Raw genomic sequence first — 7,990 nt, 5'->3', positions numbered from 1 at the left:
CGCTTTTCCTGAGGGAAGCCATGCCCTGTCACAGAGTCCTTCGCCTGGTCCTGCTAATGCTGTGTGGCATCCTGGTCCCTGCTGTGCTGGCAGGTAAGGAGTTTTGTTTGCATTTAAAGGCCTCCCTCTCTCTCCTTGCATCTCTCTCCTTTCCCTGAAAACATCTGTAGGTATTTATTGAATCATAATTGATCCATGGAAACTCGCTTCGGAAACAATGTATTTTCCATCCCGAGACCAAGTTTCTGTTGGGGACAACGGAGAAAATCCTTAGTAACTTTGCCTAAGCAGAGCAGCAGTAGCACTTCCATGAGTGTTGGTGGCAGGAGATGAGTGGATGGATCAGTCAGCAGTAGATGGAAAGCTCTCAGCAGCTGATAGACAGGCTGTCTGTCACTTTTTAAAGGCAGGAAGCAGTTAAGTTGTGAAAAGGAACATTTTTCTCTGGCTAACGCCTGTGTGCCAATTGCTGATTCTTTCTCTGCCCTCTGCTACAGCAGAGCACTCAACAACAGCTGCTGCAGCCAGAAAGCGTCCACAAAAACCTCAGTCCCAAGCCAAGATGTGCATCCTCACAGAGTCTGCCCAGAGCTGTGGGGGTACCAGGGTGGGCATGGCTCTGAGTGAGGTGATGGGAACAGGAGGAGGTGAGGCACCCGTTGTGTGAGGTGCCTTTGTTAAGACGATCAGTAATTTCAGCTTTATCTGCTCCTGTCTTTGCACACCTGTGCTGGCTGTGGGGAGCTGAGGGCATAGGCAGCTTCAAAGGCTGTCGGGTCTGAGGGAAACCTGACTTCCAGGTGGAAACTCCGGTGGGGAACTGCTTCCCTCAAAGCATGTTTCCTTGTGCAGGCTGAAGGGATGGCTGGGACCAAGGGGACGGGCAGGAGCACACCATTTGTCTTCCTGAATCCCTGTCCTGCCTTCCTGGACCTGGAGCAAGGCTGGTTTGCAGTTCCCTCCCAGTGTGCTCTGAGCATGGTGCCTAGCAGGGTGATCCTGGTCAGCTGTCTGGCAGATGAAATGATTTCTTTTTCATGGAGCTTTCATACCGATAGGGGAATTCACTCTGTGCCTGGACTAGCTGTGGGTGCAGGAGCAGAATTGCTGCAGCAGGTGTCCCCCCCCTTGTGAGACACCATCTCGCTGGGAAACCTTTTAAGTAACTAAGAAATGAGCACTACAAAGTGGATACTTTCTTGTCAAACCCTGGGCTTTTTGTGTACAGTGGAACATTAATCACAAGCAGGTCCAGTTTGTGGCTTGCTCCTGCTCCCAGAAACAGTGGCTGTGCTCTTCCTCCACACCAGGTAAGGTATTTTCTTAACCCATTTCAGTGAGAATTCAGTCTGCTTCCTCCAGAATCTGGAATTTCTCCTATGCTGTTTTAAATTTCCAATATTTATTGCATATTTGCTCCCCACCCTTGCTAGCTTTCCTGCACGCTTGATCTGGCATTGCAGCTATGATTTGTACCTGTTATTGCCTCCCCATGTCACTTGGCTCCTGTGAAAGACCCCAAGTTCACTTGATTCCTTTGCTGGGTGAGTTCACCCATCCAGCAAGGCCAGTGTCTCTTGAAGAGCTTTGTATTGGTGAATGCAGCGTTGAGATCCTGGGGTGTGGGAGAGTCTCTGTGCTTTCTCTGTAGCATTTTAGAGGCTTAAGGCCTCTGACAAGTTGTTCCTGGCTACCTCAGAGCAGGAGATGAGGGAAGCAGCCTGTACAGTAAGCCAGCCCAGGAACAGATGGATTCTCTGCTGCATTAGGCGTGCAGAGTTGCTGTCCCCCAGTACAGGAGCTTTTAGCATACGGTGGAACTTTTTCTGCTTTGCACTCCATTAGAAAAGGAAATTTCCTGCCTGATGCAGACAAAGAAGGGAAGGGCACACAAACAGCCCTCTGGTCTCAGCACATACACATGCAGCCCTGCCTTTCTGTAAACAAGTTTATTTAACATTCATCAGAACCGCAGCGCTCTGTGTTGCTCCACACTTGGAGCTCCCAGCGCTTGCCTGGCATAGGCTGCCCCTTGTGTTCCCGGTGAAGGCCTCTTTTCATCCCTGCCCTGGCCCTGTGCCCATAGGACCCACCTGGGGCTGGACAGCCCGTTGCTGGCCTCAGAGTTCAGCAGCCCCTGCCCTCCTGGCTCAGCACCTCTGGCTCTGCCCACAGAGCTGTCCGTGGGGCAGGCTGCGGCTGGTGCCAGCCATGCAGACCCAGGGCCAGAGTGCAGCTTCCCTGCCTTGCTGGGTTTTATTCTGTCATAGTGGGGACCCACAGCTACCTAGTGCCAGAAGCCTTGAGTAAGTGCTCAGGAGTTCAGCAAGGTGTGAAGGGCCTTGCTGGCAGCTGAGTTTCCCATCTGAGCATAGCTGCCAGAGCAATTTTGGGGAGCTGGTGGCTTGTGTACCTTGTTCTGGCTGCTGGCCGAGCCGGTCTGGGGGGGCGGAGCCGGTCTGGTTTTCTGGACACCATGGTCAGGGCACTGCAACAGGAGAAAGTGCAACTTTCTCCCCCAAGTTACTGACTTTTTCCAATATACCATTTGTCAAAGATGGGGAAACAACTGACCACGTCTCTCACCCCCTTTGTCTAAGTCATCTAGGTGCAACAGTGAAGAGCCAGCTAAAACCCAAACCTCTGTTTCTGCCTTCTCCAAACCCAAGCAGCATGCAGGCCTAGAGCACAGGAGGAAAATTGTCAGGAACTGCAGAGACAGGACAAGGGATGACAGATTTAAATTGAAGGAGGGGAAATTGAGGCTAGATCTTAGGCAGAAGTTTTCCCTGTGAGGGTGGTGGGACACTGGCCCAGGTTGCCCAGGGAGGCTGTGGCTGCCCCAACCCTGGCAGTGTTCACAGCCAGGTTGGATGAGCCTTGAGCAACCTGCTCTGGTGGGAGGTGTCCCTGCCCAGGGCAGGAGGACTAGATGATCTCTAAGGTCTATTACAGTCCCTACAGTTCTATGATTGTGAAGGTCTGATATCTATTTTCTTTTCTATCAGCAAAACCAGTTTCAATTCCTATAACAGACTGAGAGCTCCAAGTGAAGTGGAAGTTAGTAAAAAGCCTTTGGAAGGCCTTAGGCTTCTGAATCACATATATTTGGTATCTAAACTCTGATGTGGGTTCATGAGTTTGTTTTGAGCTACTGTGGAAATGCATTATATATACTGCAGTGTCACATCAGAATGTGTATGGGGGAAAAAAGCAGCAGAGCAGGAGATGTTGTGCTAAAGGAAAACCTACAGGAGACCACCTTGACCAAGGACATCTTTCTGTAGAAGCTCTTGTGTCTTCATTCTCAACTATAGGAGAATATTAGGAAGTTTTTAAAGTTCGAGTACCAGAACATGAGTAGCAGTAAATGGTTTTGTCAGGCAAATTCCTGGAAAAGATGTGGTTGCTCCAATAGGTCTGCTCAGACTTACAAGCAGGACTTTGTAGGCCATGACTCAACCTTGCTCTGCACCAACACTCCTTATAAATGACTGACACAGGTATCGGCTCCTGACGAAGTTTACTGGGTTGGAGGTGGAGAGTGAGGATGATGAGGTGCTGAAACCAGCCCGAGTGAGGAAGAGTATCAGTAACTGGGGTGCAATCTCCAGGCATGAAGATGTGAAGTGGCCACATCTGCCTGCCTCGAGGTCTTGCAGTCTGCCTGTGGGGAGGTTCTGGTTACTTCAGATTTGGTTGGCTTCCCCGGAGCTATCACTTGTGAAGACTCTTCCAGTCTTAGTCAGCAAGTATCTGGGACACTGGCTGCCATGTCACTGTGCTGGCAGCTCACCCCACCTCTCCAAGCATGGCAGTAGTGGTATCATAAGTTGCCTTTTGGCAACTCTAGATCGTGGCTGCCATGTCACTGTGCTGGCAGCTCACCCCACCTCTCCAAGCATGGCAGTAGTGGTATCATAAGTTGCCTTTTGGCAACTCTAGATCTCATCTGGAGTTCTCATCTGGTCATCCCCTCTAGATTTCTCCACACCCCGTGTGCCTGGAGTCCCACTGGGTCCCTGCATTGCTTGGAAAACTCATGGTGTATTTCGTTACAGTAACTGATGTTTTCTTCTCTCTTCCTGGCCTCAGTTGTACCTAACCTGTGCTGCAGGGAGGGGGAAGAGACAGAGCAGCAGAGAGGTTTCCCTAAAGTAAGCCCATTTGTAGCGTCAGCATATGGGAAGGAAGAGCTGCCATCATCCACCTGGCCTTTTGCAAAACACTGGAATGCTTTTAGTCCATTTTGTTGCATCTCTGCCCATTAAAACCCCAGTAAGATAGTAATTTCATTGCATGTCTTCTCCTAAGTGTCCTCCAACTGTATTTCTCACCAAGAGGATTTCACTGTTAGTTTGTGGAGCAACATCTGCCTTCAGCCTGTGCTCCAGTGCCAAGACAGGGCTAGTGCTGGGGAGGAGCTACTTTGTGCCATGGGCTCAAGGTTCCCCTCCTTCCAGTGCTGAGGTGTATGAAGCCTCAGCAGTGGTTACCTCTGTGTGAGAGCAGCCTGGTAGCCCGTCCATGTGCCCACCTGCTGCCCCTGCTTAGTCACTCCAGGGCAAACAAACCATGGGAGTGCACCAGGTGGGTTCTTCAGGAGATAGGACTAGTCCCAAGACTCACGCCAGCACGGCTAATGCATGGCTTCCCCCAGCTGTTAAACATCTGGTTGTGTGATGAATGATGTTTTGAGCATGTTTCTTGTTAGTTCTTTATTTATGCAAAGCTTTTGGATGAACAGGAAAGCAGTGTGCTACCTTGCCTTCCATATCTGGTTTCTGTTGGTTGCATCCCCTCACTGGAGAGATGGCAATATGTTTGAGTGTTTTCACAAGTGAGAAATGCTGTGCCCTGCCCCAGGGCTGTGGAGGTCCCTATAACTTGCCCTTTCCCTGTAAAATATTGCCACTGAGGCTTTCTTCAGGCACAGAGACCGTGTCAGGGTGACAGTAACCGTGCGGGTGGGCAGTACTGGCTGCTTTGGTGCTGCTCCCCTTATAGATTGTATTTAGAGTCCTGGTCTTCTGCTCATGCACAGAGAGACTGAGCCCAGGAGGGAGAGGGGCTGTGGTGGTTGCCCAAAATGTCAGCAACAGAGCAGAGAACAACCTCCTGAGTCAGGTCTCACACCTCTACTTAGTCTGAGACATGTGAGGCCTTAACAGTATGTGTGTTGGGTTTTGGCACCTAATGTAAGGTCTGTCCTTCCCCTTGCCTTTCTTACTTTTGCCAGTAGACTGAGATGGGAATATAGCATTTAGTGCAGCTCAGGTAGGGAGATCTGTCATTCCCAGCCAGCAGCAGCGTGGCCGACACTCGCTGGGGGCAGACAGAGACCCACTCTGCAGGAGGGTCCTGGCTGGATGTCCCAGCCCAGCAGGAGCTGTTGGTTTGAGAGAGAAAAGGAAAGCAAAGTGCCTGGCTCTGCCTGTTCCAGCCTCCTCCAGGGGTGGGTTTTGTGTTCCCCCACCCCACGTGCCTGTGGCAGAACTCTTGGCATCTGCTCCAGCAGCACCAAGGGGCAGGAACCAAGGAGGGGACCAGCAGCAAGCCCTGGCTCCTGGTGGCATTCAGCTGTGGGTAATTCACTCTCTGCTGTGCACAACTTCACTGCTGCTGCCGAGCTGACAACTCTGTGAGGCACCAGACCCAGCTGAAAGGGGTTGTGTTTCCCTCAGCTGAAGCACTCTTAAGGTGAAACCACAAGACAGAAATGCATGTTTGGCATAGCCTGCCCTTTCTGTGCAGGCAAACTGATAGCATTTGTCAGTCAGATGAGGGGAATTAACAAACTACATATCCAGCAGCCAACCAGGTCTTAAAAATCACAAATTAGGCTGTACTTAGCTATCAAAAAACAAGCTCTGTGCTGTGCTTAGAGAGCTGCAATAAATTCTTCAGGAATTGGGTGCACTGGGGACAGGAGAGACTTTCTGGGACCTGTGGGTCTGGTTAGGTGGAGAACCTGTGCGCCGTGGTCAGAAGGGGCACTGCTCCCTCCCCGTCCCTTTGAGGGTGGGGAGTTGGGAAGACCTTATCTAGGTTTTGCATCTGAGACTTCAGATCATCTGAGCTAATGCCTGTCCCTGTCACATGCGAGGGGTATGCCCAGCTCTTGGGCAAGGCAGGAACACTGTCCGCCCAGCACAGCGTTCCCTGCCAGATGGGGCTGGTGGTGCTGGCCCCAGGGGTGCTGACACAGCCAGGAAGGTCGTGGCTGGAGTGTGGCTCTTCTGTGTGGAGTTTCTCCTCTTGTGAAACCAGCCTGGAACTGAGGCTTCATAAGTGGTCCATAGGTTTGGTGTGTGCCTAAACCAACAGCTTCCCAATGCCCCTGTTGCCAACTAAATAGCCCAGCTCTGCTCGGTTCCTTCCATGGTTGTTCTAACCACATTTGCCCACTGAATTCTGCATTTCCTCCTGCTCTGTCCTCTAGTAGTGAAACTACAGGATTTATAGAGGAGAGGTCCACTGGAAATAGCACTTTCTGGAAGAGCCTCCAGGTGGGATGTGAGTCTCTGGTTGGCTTTGCAGGACAAGTTGGGAAGAGGCCTGCAAAGGACTCTGTTTGAGGAGCCCTCCTGGAACACAAACCCCTGTGTGCTCATACCAGGGACGTGAGGTGTCGCCTCCGACGCAGTGACCACTGATGTACCAGGCACGTGAGGACATGGTGTTTGCTGCTGCACTCAGCTTCTCCCAGGGTGGTCAGCAGCAGGAGTGTGCTGCTGTGCCTTGCCAGGCCTAACTGCACAGGCCACGGACTGGGGACTTACTTGTCCCTGTCATTGCTTGTTGTGCCAGAGTTAAACCTGTCAACTGTTTCACTGAACATTCTGTAGCTTGTATCACTGTAAAAAGGGCTTTCAAAACTAGTCTTGAACCCTGTTGTGTTTCCAAGTCTGTGGAGGGCCTGGAATAGCTCCAGGGATGGTGGGAGCTACAGTGTGATGAGCCCTCAGTGGGTTTGCACAGGCAGCAGAGGTGTTTGGTGTTGTCTGCAGGGTTCCTACAGAGAACAAAGTGTGGTGCAGCCCATTAGTGGTGCTTCTTCAGCGCACTCTCCTCCTACAAAGTGCCAGCTGCCCACAGGAGGCAAGGAGAGCTCCAGGTACTTAAAGATGGGGCTGGCACTGCCAAGATGTGCTGCTGCTACTTCTCTTTCAGGGCCACAGAGCCTGGGATGAATCTTCAAGTGCCCTTGGTACTCTGAGTCCCTGTGCTAGAGCCAGGGTGCCTGGGGATACCTCTGTGCTTTGCCCCAGGGAGCCCAGGTTGCTCCAGCTCCTCTGACTCCTTTCCCAGCTCTGATAACCATCCTGTCAGTTCAGGTGGGCCTTGCTGCTGGAAGTTGTTCATCTTCCTCCCCCTCCTTTTTTTTTCCCTATCCCAGTGCAACATTCCCAGTGCTTTCAGCAGGGAGCTGTGGAATGTCTCCTGCTCCCGCTGGGGCCCACCTGAACAAGCCAGGCATTGACAGGAAGCACTCAGCTCAGCCACACACAGACAGGGAGGGCTCTCTGGTTTGGTCCCCAACACACGAGGGGGAAGGAATCACAGAAGGTGAGTGGTAACCTCAGAGTCTGGCCCAGCTTTCATCTCTCCCGCTGGCAGGGGAGAGCTGAGGCTCCTGTCTGGGGTAGCTGTGTCTTGTGCAGTGCCAGCATCTCTGGCATCCTCCACTGCATGGGCTGGCGGTGCAGGACAGAAAGGCCCTGAGATGCTGTGAATCTGTCCAGCACGGGTGGCCTCTGCCTGCTGCAGGAATGTGATGGCCCCTCCAAGGCCAGTCCCATGGGCACCCATGGGCAAAACGGCTGTGCACGAGCAGAGGTCACACAGTTGCAAGAAGCTGTTGTCCCATGTGCTGTGTGTGCACCAGGTTGCCACAAGTGCCTGTGGCAGTGTGGTACCACTCCAGGGCTCGGCATTGCCCGCGGCTGCTCTGGGGGTGGTGCTGAGTGGGTAAGGGCTCTGCCACATC

Source organism: Acanthisitta chloris, unplaced genomic scaffold (genome assembly GCF_000695815.1).
Source record: "Acanthisitta chloris isolate BGI_N310 unplaced genomic scaffold, ASM69581v1 scaffold5614, whole genome shotgun sequence".
Classification (NCBI taxonomy): Eukaryota; Metazoa; Chordata; class Aves; order Passeriformes; family Acanthisittidae; genus Acanthisitta; species Acanthisitta chloris.
The sequence above is the reverse complement of the archived record's forward strand: the minus strand, read 5'-3'. Positions refer to the sequence as shown.